The sequence below is a fragment of the Rhea pennata genome, chromosome 1 (genome assembly GCF_028389875.1).
Source record: "Rhea pennata isolate bPtePen1 chromosome 1, bPtePen1.pri, whole genome shotgun sequence".
In the NCBI taxonomy this organism is placed as follows: Eukaryota; Metazoa; Chordata; class Aves; order Rheiformes; family Rheidae; genus Rhea; species Rhea pennata.
In genome coordinates, this window is record NC_084663.1 from 37,944,328 (window position 1) to 37,964,912 (window position 20,585).

Here is a 20,585-nt window from a genome sequence, read left to right on the forward strand (position 1 = left end):
GATATACCTACTTCTTTTTAAACAAGTCATTGCGACTTTTTTTTTTTAATGTAAGATGGAGAACTTTGGGTGAAAAGGTTATGCACAGCTCCTCAGTGAAGGCAGAGTGGAGCATGCCCCAGTGCACCGAAAACTGGGCCAACCTCTGCAATGGACTGGAGAGTTAAACCCATCTTCTGTAGCCAGCTCGGGGCAGGATGTTTCTCTCCCCGTCCTACCATCCGGCCTTCAAAGAGCCCAGTGGCTGCTCCTGTGTTTGTGAGGGACCTTTCTGGCAGGTGTGATATGTAAACACTTAGCGGCACAAGCCCGCAGGTGAGGGAAGAACACCTAATTCGGGGTCCTGCCAGCCCCACAGTCCAAGCTTGAGCACCCGTGCCCTCTCAGAGGTCTCCTTCCCCATGCGCAGAAGCTGAGCTACCAGTGCCCAGGGTTCTCAAGCTGAAGCACTTCCAGCGTTTCATCACTTGGGGCACCCGGCGGTTGAGGGCTGCTCTGGGATGGGCTCCCAAATTCTTTCAGTCTCCTGTTGCAAGTGCTAAAGCTCCTTTCTGACTCGGGGATTTAGTGATTTCCTGCTCCTTGGTCAAAACCAGTCAGAGTGACTGATGCAAAAAGGGTAATGAGCAGCCTGGTCTGGACTGCTGAGATTTAAACCTGGTCTTGCTTCAAATGGTAAAGCAATTTCAGCTACATGCAACTCTTGTTTGTTTGTTTGGTTTTTTTTTCTGATTTCAAGGAAGGCAAATACATTGCAATTAAAAATATAAAAATTGTATTTGATTTCTTACAGTTGATGCACTTTCTGGTAAAACGAATTAATGCTAAACTAAACACACTCTTTTTGTGGAAAACTACATAGGAATTTTTATGTTTTGCCCCACATGCTTTTAGCAGCTCAGCAGACGAAATATGAATCTTGCTACCTCATTCACTGCTGACACTTCTTGCAATGTACAGTCTGTACTAGCAGTGCCACTGGCTCCAAAGATATACGCCTGGGTAACTGTTCACAGGTCACAGCTTTGAAGAGGAAGGAAAGATACTAAAATTAATCTGGCTGCTTAGGTATTAGCATCGTCCCCACCAGCGTAGCACCCAGGCACCCCACGCTCATACGTGTATTTATTCTCGTAACATCCTCACGTGCTCAGGAAGTGCTATTATCCTCCTTTTTAACCCCATTCCCTTGGCAAACTAGATCTATGCAGCTTCACTGTCCCTCTGCCCATCAGTCCTCCACACAAATACCTTTTTATTTTTTAATGACAAAACGTTATTTGTTGCCTTCCTCTGTCTGTCCCCCGCCGCCTTTGCACGTGGGACACGTTTGGAAAGGTGCTCTCAGCCAACCCACCCCTGCCCGAGGCTGGCTACCTGCTGCCACCACGAAGGCAGCTGGGATCTGGGCAGGTGGACGGGGTATGTCCGCTCACCGCCACCTCTAGGCAGCACACGCATGGAGCAGTGCCAGCTTTCTCCTTGGTTTGGACTAAAGTCTGCACGTGAGCATGGGCTTGCATTCACGTGAAGCAGATGCAAAAGTGGTTCGGCGCCAGACCTGGATCTGCTGTGCCACATTGCTGTATCCTGAATAGCACGCTCAGAGTCACGGCAGGTGCCTGTGGCAGAATCAGGGACTGAGGCTGCTCTCGAGAATTTGGCATCCATGCCTTAACTGCAACCCATCTATTATTTCCAGTTTTTGCACATTGGAAAATAAATAAAAAGTCTGCATTGGAATGATTTTCTGTAGTGACACCTCTCTATGCTTCATGAATTGTGAATGACACTTAGGTACTGCTATAAACTTGGCAGGTCCAAAGGAGCAGATTAGGATACTTGCAAACATTTTGAAATAATGTCAGTCCTTCAAAATGTGTTTTTCCTAGCTGCTCTCATATGCTGTGCATCCAAAAGTGCAGTTATCTCCACTAACTCTCCCTAATCGTCACAGGTAAAATAGAGCACATGCATGATTATTTGACGGATGTCACTGATGCCTATTCTTCAATACAGCTCTTCCAAAAAACCTGAAAAATCACTGAAAACATACTTATTGAGTGAACAAGCAGTATTTTGCTGTTTATCTTTGCAAATGGAGTAAACAAAGTTGAGCCAGCGCTGAAATTTTACTGAATTACTGAAATTATTGAAAACTGGCAAAATTAAGTATTATAATAGCCCCAGATTTCTTAACCAAGCTAAAGTATTCCATTACCTATGCTGAAGAAGATAAGAATAATATAGTATGCCAGCTGGATCAGAAAGGGTCTTCAGTGTTTATAACTATTTGTCGAATTCATGAAAGTTAAATATTTACAAAAATGTATACTGTTCTGACATCACTCATGCAACACTACATCTCTAAACTGTAATTAAGAAAAAGTCCTTTCTGCTTCCATTATTCCATCATGATAACATGGCTAATGGGAACTACAGAAGTATTCCTCATGGTCCAAGCCGGAGATAAGTGGTTAAACCAAGAGGCTGTAACTAGCAGCTCTGTTGGTTTTTAATCGTACCTAAAATAAAATAGACATAATGACCCTGATTCACATAGCACCTACTTAAAAACTTGTGTTGTTCTAGCGAGTAGGATTTGCCTAAAGCCTGTTAGCTTCTTGCTGCCGCAGCTCAGCGTAAAATACACCTGCGACGCGTGAGTACGAGCAAGTGGATGCTTTGAGCCTTTATGAAGCTCCACTATGCTGTTGCTACACATTTGCTGCTACAGATCCTCTTTAAGGAATTAAGATTAATTCCCTCTTTTCCTTCTTGAATCCTGACTTATCCTGATAGAAGAGAGGACAATCAGACCCTTGAGAGAAGGAAACTACAGGAGCCTGAGCTAGCAAAAGCCTTAAGTAGGAGGCTAATTCATTCCTATGCACCAGACACACAAGTTTAAAAATCTGTAAGCATTTGCTTAAAATAAGTGAGTGCTTGAACATCTTGAGTTAATGGAAAACCAACCTACTTATGTTTTCCCATATCACATCCACATTTTAAACTACATTTTCATGCAGTCTAAAGCAAGTCATTCATAACTACTCATAAATTAGTTGGCGTTCTCAGAGAAAACATGAGGTTTTTTTTGTTTTATTTTGTATTTGCTTAAGAGTTTAGGTGTATTTAAATAGCCAGTAAAGGAAGTGGAGTCTGAACTTGCCAGAACATATTTCCACTTAATGCAAACAAATAATACTTTAAAATATTCCATTTGTTTTCCAGTTGGAACTGTTTCATTCTATTTTGTGTGATGATTCAGTTATAACTCACAAAACATACCAGCAGACTCAGATTTTGTTTTGAAATAGAACAGTTTCTACAACATGGCACTTTTAATGGCTTGCTTATGACTTTTTTCCTTCCCTTTCTTTTTGCAAATCACTTAGAGTTTCTTAAAATATCTACTGAAAATCTTCTCCCCACAAGAAAGAAAACCAAGAAGAATTGGTTATATCTTTAACATCAGGAAATGCATGTAGTAAGAACATAATAAGTAATAAAATCAGTGTTGATAGAAAAATAAATATAGCACTTTTGCCTGGGTTAAATGTCAGATGTAAGGAAGTGCCGAGCATCCTTGCTTCCTATAGAATCACTCATCCTTCCTCTACTGAGGCTGTTTCCAAAAAGGCTGTTATTAAGTCTGGGAAAGGATGTGGCAGCAAAAGATGGTAAAACACTTGAACACATGTGCATTGAGCACCATTTATTTAACAAAAAGAGCAAACACAATGTCTGATGAGGAAAAGTAACCCAGGGGTTTCCATAATTGTAGCAAGGCTTAGGTAATGCACTGTACAGTGCTTGATTTAAAATGTTAAAATATTAAAAGAAGTTTTCTGTAGTGTAGCGTTCCTATCAAAGTGAAATGACTCATAAGAATGCTAAATTCAAACCAGATGGGCATAAACACTCACTGAAAAAAATCAGATATTCAGAGGTCAGCATGGGTCTTCATAAAAATGAAGACCTTGTCTGAGTTACTGAAAAATGAACTTCACTGATAAAAAAGAAAACAAGAGAAAATATCAGTGATTTCATTTTAATTATGCAAGCCTCCATCAATTAGGAGAACTAACATTTACAAAACTTTACATTGCCTTTTTAATCTGAAAAAGATGGCCAGGGCTGTCCTCGGGGCTGGGCAGCCGCTGCCCGCTGCGGAGGGGGACGTCGCCCCGGTCCTCTTGTCCTACCCGAGAGGTCATACCACCCAAGCATCTCTCTCACGCGGCTGCTGAAAGTGCGCGTTGTTTTGTTTTCCTTTCCTCATTTTATCCGTTGTGCTCTACCATCCACAGATTGTCTGGAGCGTGTACTTATTTTAAACTTTTATACCCTACCAGAAGAAAAATATGCGGGCTCAAAATTAATATTGTTTTTGACTTATGGTGAAATTCCAGTAATGTTTAACTTGGATCAGTAGGCCCGCGCATTTTGCAGAGAGCAGAAAAGAATACTTTCTGAGCCGAAATGTGTAATGGGAGTTCCCTACTGTTTGGTTGCTGGGATCTTGGACAACAAGAAAAATGATGAGCATGTAATTTATTCCTGTTAAAACATACAGACTAACTAAGTGGAGAAAATAAGGGTTCTACCCGTGCCATAAGCTATAAAGGCAAATGTTTGCATCCCTGTTCCCTGATTAATTTGTTAACCGCTACCATTCAACCTCCTAATAAAAAATGATTGTTCAATGTATATTACTGTAAATGATTTTACATTCCAAACCATAATCTCTTGGGGCACACGTCAGCAAAAGATATGTGTGGCTTCCATCGTGTAGAAGCCCACACAATGCTGTGGAAACCATTTTTTCTGGGCTTCTGGGGCCTCCTGCAAAAGAGCCATGATATTATTTTGCAGGAAAAAGTGCCTGTATTTCTGGCCTATGTTTTGCTATGGGTGGCAGGATTCTGGGGCTAAAGGTAATGTGCAAAGAGCTGGTCCCAAGCAAGTCACTAGGGGCTTCGCTGTTGGCATTAGAGGAGCAAGCATTGCCTGCAATGTTTTTTTTGGGGGGGGGTGATTCTGCAGGGTGAGCGCAGAGGGGTCGCTGCAACATCCTGAAGACTGCATACCACAAACGTTACCTGTGTTCACTCTGGCAGCTCTTTTGGATCGATCCTTAGTTTTGCAGTAACTAAAACCATCAGTTGGAGTTTGGATGTCTTCACTCAGCGTTCTGCACACATCTCGTTAGGGAACTTGCTTTGAAATGCCTGGGAGTCCCAGCAGAGCTAAGAGCATCCCAGGTCTCTCCAAAGCTGTGCTCTATGCCCCCAAGCAGTGCAGAGCCCCTGTGTACCGAACAGTAGAAAAAGGGCGTACGTTAACACCCAATGCTGAAATCTCTGCAATAGTAAAACACGAGGGGAACTGCAAAACACTGAGCAGGCACTGGAGCGCTCTCTGTGAACCAAAACACTGTGTTGATCTTCTTCAACAGAATTATTCCTGCAGAGAGACCCAAATGTCATGATTGGGATACTTGCAGCATTCACGCTTCAAAAACATTTTTAGATGTTTCCCTTTCTGTGACATTGAATACTGTTTGCATATTCTCATTGTAAAATTAAGGGGGCAATCCTGCTTCATCAACTTACAACACTGTTATTATCTATTTATTTCCGAAGGCTTGTTCCATCCACATGTTGCTTACAGTCAAATGCTATTATCCATTTCCTATTATTATTATTATAGGTTTGAACAATTATTATCAAATACTTTACCAGCCTCTATTCCAAAATGTGCGAGGAAGTAGCTGTGTGGGTAGGAGAGAGACAGAGATGCAGGGCAAGCACACAGGGGAAAAGGCCAGGAAGAAAAGGCAGAAGCAGCAATCAGGCTGAGAACCTTTCTGGATAGGGAGGACCAAACCCAACGTGAACCACAGCATGGGTCTGCTTGTCAGGTGTGATGGAGAGCTCACACAGCGTGGTGAGAAGTTTGTAACAAATACAGCAACCAACGATCATAGGAACTTCTGCTGCATCATGAAAACCCAAACCAGTGATGGGAAAGGCTAGAAGAGCACTCTGTGGTCACAGAAGACTATTACTTGCCTTTCAGCCCAGGCTCTGAAGTGCCAGAAGCAAAGACAGTGCTTCCCATGAGGTGGACTGTGGTAGCCCCAAAATTATGGGCAGTTCATGGAAGCAGTTAGAAAGATGCCAGGTTGGACATTCAGCTGCAACAAAGAAGTATTGAGATCACCACACACCAGTGAGTAGTTTGGTACTAAAAGGACAACAACACAAAAGCTCCATGAAGCAATGACAAAGGAGCAGTAGGACACAGCGCCAGTGAAGCAGCTACTGATTCAGGGCCGTACTGGAGGTAATGCTAAAGCCAAATGGGGAGTACCACCAGGCAGGCAGGCGGCACACATGAACATACAAATAAAGGCAGGTTTAAAGGTCGCACCTGCCATCGCCTGCCTTGGTGCTGGAGAGGTAGGGGAAGTGGGCACCAGCAAAACTAAAGAGATGCAAGATGAAGCAAGGAAGGCAGAGGGAACCCAGAGCGACAGCGCGGCAGGGCCAAGGGTGGTACAGCAGTGGCAGGTGCAGTAGAGGAGCAGTGGGCTACCAGGGAGGCTTGCCTGGCTACTGTGGGCTACAGGGACTAGGAATTTCTGGTGCACTGACACAAAAGGTACACCACCACATATGTTGATAAAAGAAAGATGTAATAACCTGGCAAAAACAGGAATGTTGCAGGAGGGAGGAGACATCAGGAAATCAGTCTGTTTGCAGAAGATCAGCAGGTCAGCTGTGCTGGCAGCATCTTCATAAATATTTCTCTTAATGCTGAAGCAGTTTAGTTTTATAAGCATGGGATCCTCTCATGTGGTTACTGAGTATGAATCAAGGATGATTGATGGCTCAGCACTGCCCTATTTTTTATTGTGCTTTCTAGATCATCCTGGTTTTGCACAGCTCTAGGAGGCAGCAACCAGCCCTGCAGGGCTGCAGGCACAGTGTCCTCCAGCTCTGCTCACCTCCTGCTAGGGACCAAGGGGAGGTCATCCTGGGTCCAGGGAAAATCTCCCAGAAAGCAGGATCTGAGGAAGAGCATGAGACCAGGCTGCCAGCTAGAGAGGCCGTCTGCCCAGGGAAGCAAGCAGGAGGAAATGTGCAGGAAAAGATGCCTGGAGCTGGGCATTGCAGTCTGACTGGGTGCGACATGGGCACCTGACTGAGCTAAGGGCTAATTGCAACCACACGTCCTGGCTGGAGCAGGCCACAGGGCTCGCTCCTATCACAAGATGATGGGCTCCAGATGTTCTCTAGATGTTCTAGGTGTCCTGCAGGTGATGCACTCACTGCCTGCGTTACCCAAAAGTGGTGGCTGCTGGAGCCAAAGTGTCCCAGAGTCATGACCAAGTGGCTCCAGTTCAGCTGAGGGATCAGCATGGGGTACTGCTGCCACCTGTCTCCCTACCTGTCCACCTGGGGCTTCGCACACTGGTGCGCGCAGCCTGCTTGCTCACACTGGCTATAGCTCACAAGAGGATCATCCTGCCAGTTCTCCTCACCTTAGTCTTCATGTTTCCAAACCCAAGGAGCATCAGTGCAACAGGGAAGGTAGGTAGAGTTGAAACCTCACCAAAGGCAGAACATTCCCCAGGGGCCACAGGAATGCAGAAGAAAGAACTTCTGCCCTGTCTGAAGTCAAAGGGAAACTAATGAAAGCGAGCCATTTATTTGTACTTATGTATCTGGCTGGTTTCACTTTCTAGTTTTGCTGCCACAGTTTTTGAGCTACAACTGGTGGGAATTTTCCAATCCAAACAAAACAAGCAAACCAAACAAAACAGCCCTGCAGGGTTACTGTGACAGGCCAGGGAGGAGAGGCAGGCTTGCGAGGAAGAAACAGCCAGGCTACAAGTGCAACTCTCTTACCAGCTCTTCTATCAGACGATTTTAAGAGAGGGCTGACCAGGGTATTTCCCCACACCGACAACGTGGGAAGGACTCCTCTTTGCCCAGAGCAGCTACAGCCTGAGCTTATCAGTACAGTCGTGATGGGCCACCAAAGCTGAGTCGGGAACAACTTGATTCCCCGAGCGATGCTCATCCCTTGTGAGGCTGCAAGAAAATCTCTATTCTGGATCCAGCTATGCTGCTGGAAGAGACCGTCACCCCCGCTGCGTCCCGCTGCTTGTCATCGCCCTTCTCCCGGATGTTATCGCTGCCGGAGATCTGCGCCGGGGCCGCTCACACGAGTGCTCTCTAACCTCTGTCAGTCAAAGCGAGACAGTTAACATAAACAGCGCAAGCGGTGGGTTGCTCCTGGCTCGGCCCCTCTGGGTTGAGAGCCGAGGGGTGGTGGTGCGCAATGGGGGCTTCACCTCTGCCACCAGCCCTGCTGCTTGCAAAGTGCCGGCCCGGTCATACCCTGTATGAACAAGCACAAGCAGACCCCCCAAAGTGCCATCCCGGCCCCACTGTGGTCAAGGAGAAAGCCAAAGTGGAGAGGAGAGCTCCTCTCTAGGGAGCTTCCAGGTGGTCGAGGGCTCCCCGGGGGAAATCTTGGCCCCGCTGAAGTCCGTGGTAGGACTCCATTCGATGTCAATCAGCCCAATGTCTCACCCAGCGAGTCACTTGCTAACACATTTTATGAAAACAGACTTAGATAAGGTTCAGTAAATGTCTTTGGATGATTTCAGATTGCCTTTTCTGTGTTTTATGGAAACAATTTGCTTTTCTGAAAAAAAAATGTATGTTTAAGTTTCACACTTTTTTTTTTCACATCCTCTGTTGTTATTTATAGACTCTACAGATGGAAACGACCCATTAGGTCATCCAGTGCTGCCACCAGCCCAGGGTTGTTCTCTATCAAACATTTATTATGGCCTTGTTTAGACTAGTTTCACATGCTCCAAACAATGAGGTTTCTGCCACTTCCCAAAGGAGAGCAGTCTGCAGGCTAATAGCACTTACTAGCAGGAAGTTTTCTCCTGATTTTCTTCAGCTCATATTCTCCCTCTTCATGCATTTCTTTCCATTTTACAATATAATACCTATTTGATGTGAGTTTTTCCACAGTGCTGCCCACCACCATACGCATGGTGCTCCCTCCACGGTGCCCACAGCTCTGCACGTGCTGTGACCGCAGCCCCTACACCCCATATATTCCTCCACCAGATTGCCCGAATGAACATCCTTCCTCCCCCTGCTGCCTTTCACCATTTTGATGCTCTCTTCTCCAAACAGTTCTCCAGTTTGTACCTAACTTTCTTTTAATGACGTGCCTGGAACACAAAAACGATATTGCAGGTGTGATCGCACAAGGAAAGAATTATTTTCTCCACTCGTATGCTGCCTCTTTAAGTACAAACTAAAATTGAAAGGGGGTTTTTGCCATCATAACACACAATAGATTCACATCTCATTTACCGCCAACTGTCTCCACAAAGTGTCTCTTGATGTTCCTGTTTTCTGTATTCCTACAGCCTATCGAATGTGCTCCAGATTATTTCTGCCCACGTATAGGTTCTTGGGTTTTCCCAACTCACTGTAGCTTATAATTTTTAAATTTTAAAAATAAAAATTAAGTCATTTAATAATGCCTTTATTCTCAATAACAGTTAACTGAGAAGCAAATGAAACTTACGTAGATAAAGCAAAAGTATGAGTATATAAATATAATGACAGGCCTAACAGAGTAACTTCCTTTTTTTGTCGTATTTGGGGTTTGCCAACCACAAACTAGTCAGATTCTATTAAAAAAGTCATTCTGAGTGTCAGATTTTAGAAGTTAGCATTCTTGACTTACGTTACAGAAAGTAATTCTAAGTGAAAATGAAATAGAAATAAGAGTGGCAGGAAAATTAAGCATTTCTGTATCAAATTAAAATATAATTAGTGCCTTGGTGCTAAATAACCAGTCAGTTTGCCTGAAACACATTGCACATGTTTGTACAAGAAAAATAAACGGAAGAAAAACATAACGAAATTGTTTCTTTACCCATTTCACAACAAATTATTCTGAGATCCACAACTCACTAGTGCTGTTTGTGAAGGAAAGTAATACAAAGTGAAAGCTGGCATACTGAAAATACAGGGAAATCAAGACAAAAGCTAGACCAACAACCACAAATGGAAGGGATCATCTTGTCAATTGAGAAGAAAGATGAGGAATATGAATACCAGTTTTTCCCTAAACACTGAATGCTGGTGGCTCCATCATGCTTTAATTTTCTACCCCTACACATGCCCTCCTCTCCAAACTTCCCATATACTTTTACTTAATTTCAAAGTGTGGTCCCTCTCTGAAATGGCACTGTAAACATTTCGTTGTGGGGTTCCACATTTAACGTCTGTCAGTGATTTTCAAATCAAAATTGTGCACTTAGCAAGTAACAAGCAGGTTTCGTTTTGTTTATTTCTGAAAGACCCTCTCTGCAATAATAAAAGCAAGGTTGCGGCTCGGTGGAGAGTTCCCCGATGGAGGAAGAGTTGGATTAGGATCCAGCTGGAGTAAAGCCAGGGCCAGGCAAGTTTTGGCTCCACACTGCCAACCTCCAGCTCTTCCTGACGGCCCCTTTCCATGAGGTGGTCACCTATGGAGCTCTGCTGGCAACGTGGTCATTTCAGCACTCTCTAATCCACTTTCATGCAAAATCTACCAGGTTAGCATAGGCAGTTTAAACTGCATTAGCCCTGCTGCTGTTGCCTAACATAGATTAGAAGATGCTTATATCATTTCTCCAGCCAGAAAGAGCTAGTGGTGAGCAGCTAGGGAAGCTCAGCCTTTTTGGCAGGCATGGCTAGATCTAGCAGCCACCTCTCTTCAGCCTTATTGTCTAGCATTGCCTTACTGAGAGATGGCAACACCTATCTGGATAGCCCTTCTCCATTTTTCTGTTTATATATACTATATAACCTTCCCCGTGCCTGGCCAGTTCCAGAACTTTGGGAAATATTCTAGACTTCAGTGGAAGGAACAGGTCTGGAGAAAATCAGGAAATCAAATCCTGGAGAAAGCATGATGCCTTGACCATGGCCATCCATTTAACAGAGCTACACTGTGTAAGCCCTATTGATCAAACCGGTGCTACGTTCCATCGCGACTACAGCACCCAGCTCTGCCCAGCTCCCAGCTAACTGGCATCCTGACTTTTTGCCAAGACAAACAATTATTCTGAGCACAGAGAGGAAAGGGAGAACTGAACCTATAGCGTGGAGAAAATGGGCAGTATGGGTGTAGAAAGAAGGGGCCTTGGGGAAAGCCCTTCTCTGAGGGCATCATACTGCATTTTTGCTAAAGGGGTCTGCAAGGCAAAATGACCCATGTTTGTTCCAGCTCAGCTGCTCAAAAATCTGCTCCTATGAGTTCAATTTAAACAAAAACTTTCATGTCTCACTGAATGAAGTCACAATCCTGCAAGTACTTCTGGGGTTAGTCATTATATAAAATGAAGTGCATTCCTGGGCTTTACAGGGTCAAGGCCTAGGAGGGGCTTTTGCGTGTGCTTTTTGGACCAGAACGAAAGCAGTACACATTTCACAGCATTAGAGGATAAGACATTGAATAGTGTGATGAAGAAATTAAAGTTGAGAAATGAATTGAGAGTTTATCTCTCCAATAAGGAGTTGTGCTGCTAGTATTAAGGTAGATGCTTCCACCTAGTGACTTATAGCAGTAGCTTATATAGTTTTAGTTTAGAAGGCTGGACAGGCAGCTGCAGCAGTATAGAAAAAATAGCATTCATTATGTGTACTCAGAAAGAGGCACAGAAACTTACTTTACAAAGGGAGCGAGAAGCCTATACATTGAAACATCAGCAATACTCAGAGCATCCTTCCTACAGGCTATGAGAACTCTGCGCACGGCACCTTCCACCTCTGGATGAGTGTCCACCCAGCAGAAACGTATTTCTGGCTGTGCTAATGATAATCTTGCCCCCTCCAAGCCAACACATGGCAGATCAGGAGGCACATCTCGCAGTGAAGGGAGGTGTTTCTGATACCCTAGCAGTAGTGAGGTCACTGCAGTGGTAACTCTATCAACAGTATTGCTTTTCCTTCAGTCCTAAAACGCGAGAGCGATAGCTGATTTTATTCTTCAGTAGTGCACTTGCGCATGCACTAGGTCTGACCTGCCAGTGCATTAGCAGCAGCAGCTTCAGAGGCCAGTGCTGCTATCCTTCGCCTCCGAGCCAGAAACTCTCGAACTTCGAACATATGAGAGTTTATATGTGCCTGCATATGCAAAAGTTACTGACTCGAGCCATTGCAGCAACACTCAACAGACGACAAACTCCAAAAAAGAGGACTGCTCAGCATTCAGCATCCAGACCTCAGTAGGGATCCTTAGGCTTTGGTGACTCTTCCCAGTAAATGAGGAGTAATAAGTAGCTCTGAACGGGGTGCAAAAGAGTCAGTATGCTGATCAGGTAGCTGTCTAAAATCAGTCTGACCCACATCAAGATATGAATCTTATGCCTCCCTGAAAGTGTCACTGCCAGGTGATATCTGCTCAGCTGGTATCCACAGCCCCAAAAGCTCTCTAGATGGCTGGCTGTTCCACACATCCTTCCTCTGGAAAAGCTAAATACTCTTGTTTCTTCAGGTGTAGCCAGAGGAGTAGTCCGATTAATGCAAGAGTTTAGAAGTTAATGCATTGACCTAGGGAAAGCAAGGCACAAATTCTACTTATAGGGAGTCAAACCGTTCCATCCATCACCCTACAGCTTCCACTACCAAGCTGTGGACTGTACAGGTTAGGGACGGAGGGAGGAAGATGGGAAACATTGAGGGGGGACATAAGGCACACATACATGAGAGGTCTAATCTTAGTCATTCATCTTAGGCTTTCACTGTAGCTAATGGACAGGAATTAGGAGAGGATAATGCATTAGCAGATGCAGAGATAGCAGAAGTTAGGCAAAAGGTCCCCTTGAGCTGTCCCCTATTTCTTTCACTTATTGAACAGGGAGTTAAGCGTAAGCAGCTTTAAGGTGTCTAACATAAAGGACCTAAAATTGTAGTAAATAAATGCCACTGGTTTCTTGACTGGGCTTAAGGATGCGTTATCACACTTGAATATCCTGAATAACAGGAACTGCGTGGCACTGACAGTAGGACTCAACTGCCTCAGGTCCCATGGGCAAGAAGTCAATGGACAATGGCAAAGAAAAAAGATCTGAAATTCGTTTTAAAAAAATATTAAAACTCTAAATTAATGATGTACCAAAAGGATGACATTTTTTAAGAATGAAACAGATTTACTTGTTTGGGTAGCTGGTATGTAATCGGTACATAGCTTCACCTAATGTGAACCTGTGGAACAGAGCTAATTCCCTGTTAAAAGGCAACAGTACACTTTCACTATCTTAATGTATCTCTCTTCTCTTCTTGTATAGCTGTAATCATTACAAGCTTAACGCTTTTGCTAGCATGCTTTCTCATTTATGGTTTACCGAATTGACATATGTATTAACCTCTTCTGCTTGCTGTGTTACTGCTCAAGACGTGGCTGAGGTTTGAAATGAGCTAAAATGTGTTACTGAATGGCAACTTCTAGCCACTTCATGTAAACGAAATGCTGGTCTTATTCCAGCATTAGTGTCAAGTTGTCTCAAAACATAAAAAAACCACATTACCATCAAGCACATACAACTCAGAAAAATATTATGTCATTAAGATTCTTGCTGATAACTTTAATTACATCTGGAAAACATAGGAAACAACCTTCTTCTACCAACCATGTAGATTAACAAGGGCTTTGGTGATCACCCCTTCCCATCTAACACCTTTAATAACCCCAACAGCTCCAACTACTCACTGGCTGAAAAGCCAGGTGAGACAAGGAGACTCATCCCATCTGGAAAATAGGAAATGCTTTTTCAAAGCTCTTGTTCTGCTAGATTTATATTCTACTTGTTTATCTACAGTTAATAAAACCTCTATATTTTATTAAAGTTAAATATTTGGATTTATAACATTTGAATTTAGATATTATTACTATTGTGTATGTATCTATATACATGCATGCATTCACATATGTGTAGGCATACATATGTTAAGTTCTAATTTTATATGTTATGATCTATAAAAACATTGTAATTTTTGAAGTGTGGAAGATCTATTTTCCCTTCTTTTACTCTGACAGACTCTTTCTCGCTCACATGGTTTGTATGAATGACATTTTTAACAGAGTTGTTTTGATCTGATGTGGCTTCAGTGAATTTATTGCTCTTCCTATCCCACTGAAACCCAAACTGACATGAACCAGAGGAATCTGCAGTTTTATTTCGGGCTTTATAGGTTTTTGCTCACTCCCTTTTCTCATGGCTGGCTAGGGCTGGCAGCTAAAAAAGAACTGGAAATGCTGCAATGACAGATAGCTTGCAGTCAAGAGTGTTTGCAAGCACTAGATGAATTGCTCCTTTGATCAAAAATAGAGGCAATTTCCAACAGCTAATAAATGTTTTGTCAAAAAAAAAAAAAAGAATTTGAACAATGGAAATTTTTGTTTACAAAAAAAGCAGCCTTTGCCTGTATGTGATTAACACTTACAGTGTTCTCAGATAACGTAGGCTGCATGTAACCAATAGCCTTACTATTTTAAAAACACTGCTATATTTTCCAAGAATTTATAGGATTTTGGAAAGGGAAGATCAGCATTTCTTCTTTGTTGAGACAACAATAAGTTTCTGTTCCGGTTATGTCCTTATAACTGCATATGAAAATGAAACTACTTGCCTAAGTGCTCTGAATGGCTCAGAGGAAAGATAAATAGAAATTAGATTTTGCCCTACTAAGGTGAAAGGTATTCAGGCATTCTCTTGATAATTAAAGTTGTTACTTTAAGGCAAGCACTTAGTAGCTGCAATCAAATATAAAATTGCTTTTAATGGTTTGTTTTGTTTTTAATCTTCTCATGGGTATTTTTACACAGTAATACATTTTTGCTGATTGCAGACAAACAATTCTATTGCAATAGAATCATCAAATTAACTGAGAGTGTATGTATGTCATGTGAGCGATGTGTTGTTTTTCATCAAGTTTTAAAATGCTGCAAATTCAGCTTCACTGAAGTACATGAACGAAACTCGCAGGAATTGCACTCCCACCAAGCCACGCTAGAATCCAAAGCAAGCTCTTTTCAGAATGTATCCAGATTTATTAGCAATCACCAGATGGGATCCCAGTGTAACCTCAGGGAAGAGAGCTAATGGCTTTCCCATCAAGTCATATTTGGATATGATCCAGTCACTGTTAACATATTCAAATTCATTAGGAGCCACTGAATCCAAACCCTGTCTAATGCTAAAAGATACTTGGGAAAGAGCATTTTGGAAATTATTTAATTTCCTCCCCTTGGCAAATTCACATTACATTTAAAAAGGAGTGAAAGCTGCAGGGTCCTCTGTTTCTCATGCAACAATTTCTAAAGAGATCAGGGCAGACCACAAGCTGAATTCGTTAGTTTGCATTTTTGTTTTAGTGAAGGTTTTGACAGAAATAAGGTCCTAAAATGTACAGATTGTAAATGAATGAGGACATAATCTAAAATCTTTTTGTTTCAAATTTATCTAAAAATTTATTTTTTATTTTCTAAGTTTTGCAAAAACTAATTAGCACATTTTCATTAAAGAATAACAAACAAAAACAAATCTAGAGGGTTTATCTGGTTTGATTTTAAGCTTTAATCTTTGTTCCCATACAAATCAGTAGCAAAATTCCCTTTAAATGAAATGTTACAAATTTAGATACAACATAAATTAAATTTACTTCTGTAGTCATGCACATTAAATCTATATTTATCTTATAATTATTTCCAAGTGTGAATCTGATTTTCCAACTTAAGCGACATTTATTTTCTTACATTTAAATTCATATTCTTTGTTTTGAAGCATTAAGAATTTAAACAAAAATTTAAACATTTTAAGTTAAACATTTAAAACATGAATTGTATCACTGGTTTAGTTTTTTTTCTTTTAATTATTGATGTTTAGATAATGGAAATTTGTTTTCCATTTCTTAAATGAAAAGTGAATCTTGTACAATGATTATTTCTAATTTTATGTCATCTTGTTTGTATCTTACTGCTGAAGTCTTCTATTTTTTAATTTTCCTCAATAAAAATTGCAGAAGTGCAGGCTTTTGTTGTGAGAGTGCTTTTTGGTATAGGAATAATAAAATTGTCTTTTATATATTTCTAAAAATAGAAGCACAATTCTTAATAATGCACAGAAAACAGTTATTGGAGTTTTAAACAAAGTCTAACCTAAGAAAAGAAGTTATCCTTTTTGGTGCTCCTAAAGACTACTTTGGGATTTTTTTTTTTTTTTTTTTTTTAACCGTATAAAACTGCTGTTTTAAATTATTGCACATCATTACGTTTGGACAATGAAAACAACACAGACATTTTTGCTTGTCTCTGCTCAACTTCACTTTTTGGTTTCCCTGCCACAGTACATGACTTGAAATCACCATGTGGAGATTTTAAAATCCAAATAAAACAAGAAAATAATATAAAAGCACTCTGTTTCCCCTGAGCTTCTGAAATTTTCATTAAAAATTTCAGCTGATTGAGGAAAGTTTTTTCAAGAACCTGCATTTAAAAAACTAAAACACTATATAGCAAGAAAGACGCCTGGGTCCCTTTATGTTCTTCTCTGAAAAAGTGACATGTTTAAGAAGAAGAAGAAGAAAAAGAATTTGATTTGGGGAGCATTCCCGTTCAGTAGCAGGTTTAGTATAATTTTTTAGAGGCTGCCTGAATATCAACAACTATATTAAGTGATTTTACATTTTTGGCTGACGTTCCTCACCGGCACAAAATACCTTAAAACAATTCTATCACTTTTTCTGACACTCGGGGAAAACGGTGACCTAAAAGTGCTAGAGCTCCCTCCCCCCCCCCCCCCCCCCCCCGCACCAAAAACTGTCGGAAAGCATCCCCCAGCATCCAGCCCCTTCCTGCAACGAACGGACATGCTGCTGGAAAGTGAAAGCTAGGGTTTATTTATTTATTGTTATTATTAGTAGTAATAGTGCAAAAAGAGCGTATGGAGCACGACGGAAGCGGCTTCTCGCACTGCTACCTGGCCCGAGGAAATAATAGTAAATAACAATAGCAACACGTGGTGGTGGTGATGGTGGTGATGGTGGTGGTGATGGTGGTGGTGATGGTGGTGATGGTGACGAAGGCTCGCGCGCGCCGCCGGGGCGGGCTCCTCGCAGCCGCGCCGCCCCCTGCCGGCGCCCGGGCTCCGCGCCGCCGCTCCGCGCCGCTCCGCGCCCGCAGCGTCTTTCCCAGAGCACCCAGAAACGGCCAGTTTCTGAGAGGAGAAGCAGATACCGGGAATATTTTTCTGAGGTTTCTTAGAACGGCGGTTCCGGAGAGGAGCCCCGGGCCCAGCGGTTTAGAAAACACGCGTCGGTTGCTAGCATCGTGCTCAGGGAGCAGGACTGGAAAAAAAAATCTTTATAGCAGTCATTCTAAAATATCAGGCGCTTTAAGGGCTTAGCAGAATAGTATGCGCTTTAAATTTCAAGTGAAATAATAAAAATAAGAAATGTCTTTAAAAGAGATGGATAAAAATGTAGGTTCATACCTATGTATGTGTGTACATATATATGTACACACACCATACCCTATATTGGAACAATCGTTCCTAAAGTTCTTGGGTCAACAGAACAACCTCTAATCTTCCCCAGGGACCATCTTACACCCTTGTCTTATACTCAAGGGATTTATAAATTTTACTGTTCAACTCAGCAGTCTTCAAGGCTATGATGAGCAGTCAAGGCAACTACTTGCATATGGACATAGTTTTGCAGCCATTGCTCTTCTATGATCTTGCACCATTTCTACAAGAATTCATACCAGCCTAAGAACATTTAGAAGAGAAAAAAAAATAACCAAAGGGTGAGAGGGCACTAGGCTGGGGTTTGGACTGGGGCAGTTTGCAGCTCCACGACCAGCTTCCTCCACAACCTGATGCACTCTGGTCTCCAGCTCCCTCCTGTGTGTCCTCAGACAAAACCACCCTCCAGGGAGTAGCACGAAGTTAAGAAAAAGCAAAGTATCGGGCCATTCTTAATTATATCTCATGAGCACTTTGTACTTAAACATCTCTTAGTGTATAGTCTGCATGAACTAACTTGAATTTTGCACTAGCAGTAGCGATCATGATCTAAACTTGAAACAAATTGCAGCTCTCATCCACTGTCGTGATTTCTCTCGCATTTTGCAGAAACAATACTGACAGAAATGAACAGTAATGCTTATAATGCTAGGCAATTAATAGATCTAAAAAGTTCTTTTTGTACTATGTATGTTCCACTTTGCCAAAGCCAAATTTACAGAATGTTTGTTGTTACAATAATTTAAAGACTCAAGGTAGCATGGAATATCTGTTGCACCTATATATTATGAATTTAGCATCTTTCAGAAAAGACCTTACACATGTTCAATATACCAGCTACAGATATGTGATGGAGGGGATAATTGGATAGGTTGAATGAGCAGCGCTCAGGCAAGAAATGACCTTCTGCTTTCTGAAATACTGTCCCCCCAAAAAAAATTTCTGGTTAAAGGAAGTAGTTTTAAAATGTTGTAAAATCTATGCACACACTTTAGCAGCCTGTCAAGAAAATTAACTGCAATTAGATAGAAAAAATGAAAAATAAGTTTAGCAAACCAGAATGAAATTCATGATCTTCATAACCTCCTGAACAGTTGACTAGATTGCAGTCAGAGCACAAGGAGTCACCGATTGCATCTCTCAGTGTACAAACCCTTGATAAACAATCCTCCTCATGCAACCTTGAACAAGGCCCTTGATACACACTCCTCCACCTGCATCCCATGCGCTGTTCCCAACATTTCAGACCTTTCGTATCTATATATGGGCATCAAAATTTAGAGATCGGTGAGAGTGATGCTAAAGGGAATGGGAAGGGGGAGCAGTGCAAAAGTTATTCTCCTCCTATTCTGCCTGTTCCTGCCCTCTGAATACTGCTGCTCTTGACAAGGGCAAATTGAAATCCGAACAACGAAGGAGCATCAGGGGGAAAGAAGTGCCACAGAAAAAGGGGAATTGTCACAACCGCACAGCGTTCACCAAAATTAAGATTGTCAGTTCTCTCAATTTTCTCTCTCAGGGAGAGAGAGAGAGAGAAAGAGAGAAATATTCCCAGTATCTGCTTCTCACAAAGTTGTAAATAATTAATTGGACAGGATTGGGTGACTGGAGAAGGGAGGGGGAAGAGTAGAAGAGCTTTTCTCTGCTGCACTGAGCTATTAGATGGCTCAGTCTTCCCCTGGAACTTCACCCTCAGATTAGTTTAAATTGATGGCCAAACCCCAGCCTGGGCTGAAGAGAGCAATTGTTTGAGGCTCCAATCATCCCTGCAACTGCTGCAATTGAATTAAGACCTTGCCACTTGGAAGAACAGATTGCTTTGCACCTCTCAGATTTCTGCAACACGAAGGCTGTGTGTGGTTCTATGATCTTTAACACCAGATTAATTCAAACTACAAATCTTATACAGATCAGACATCTAAATTCCATCAAATTCAGTAGAACCCATGAGACACTTCAGGCTGCAGGAGGAAGAGTTAACTGGCACTACAATATTTGGACTGAAGTCTAAGAAAAGGAAGACTACTTTTGTTTAAAAAAATTTCAGAGCAGCATTTTGCATCATGTTATCATTACATTTTTGTTCCAATACTAGACATCCCAAAACTAGATTTTTTTTTCTATTATAAAACTTAAGTTTCTGCTGCAAATAAAGCTACAGATGAAGTAAAGGGAAAGAATTCATTAGAGATCGTAGTTGATGACATGCACAAAACACAAGGAGGACTGTAGGAAAGAGCACTGACCTCAACTATTCTATTATTACAACCTCCATTATAAAACTTTTAATTTTAAATATGCAATAAACCCTCAAAACCACTATGCAATGCATTTTTTCACCACCAGAACCTCTCTGTCTTCAAAATGCTCTATTGTGCGGTGGCTGCCTTAAGAGACATTACTGCAACAGGAGAAAAGGTGGCACATGAGAACGTAGCTCAACATGTAGCTCTTTGTACAGCAGTTTTCTCACCGTAGTCCCACTCTCGCCAGCCATTTGTTCCCAGTCTCATATTGCCTCCTACTGACAAGGCTTTTTTTTGTACAGCAAGGCTGTAAAGTGATGCAGCTGGAAAACAATGGGGGGGGGGAGGGAAGAGCAGTATTTTCAGTATATTTCAGCTAGATCACTTCCTCCATCCCTTTGACTAGACAATGCAGGAAAGGAGGTGTCACAGAGCAGGAATGAGTTAACAGAAAAGCCCAGGGATTGCACTAACAACGCTACCACTAACACCATGTGAGGTATCTAAAAGAACTCATAAACTAAGCCCTGTATCCTATGTCAAAAAGTGCACGGGGTGTTTTGTCAGGAAACTGTCAACAATTCATGGAACATTTAGCAATTTGCTAATGCAGTTTGTATACTGAATACACATACACATTTTATTCATATAAACATTTCAAAAAAAGTCAGTATTTAACTCTTTTAGTTCTGGCATTTGCACATGCAGTTCAAACC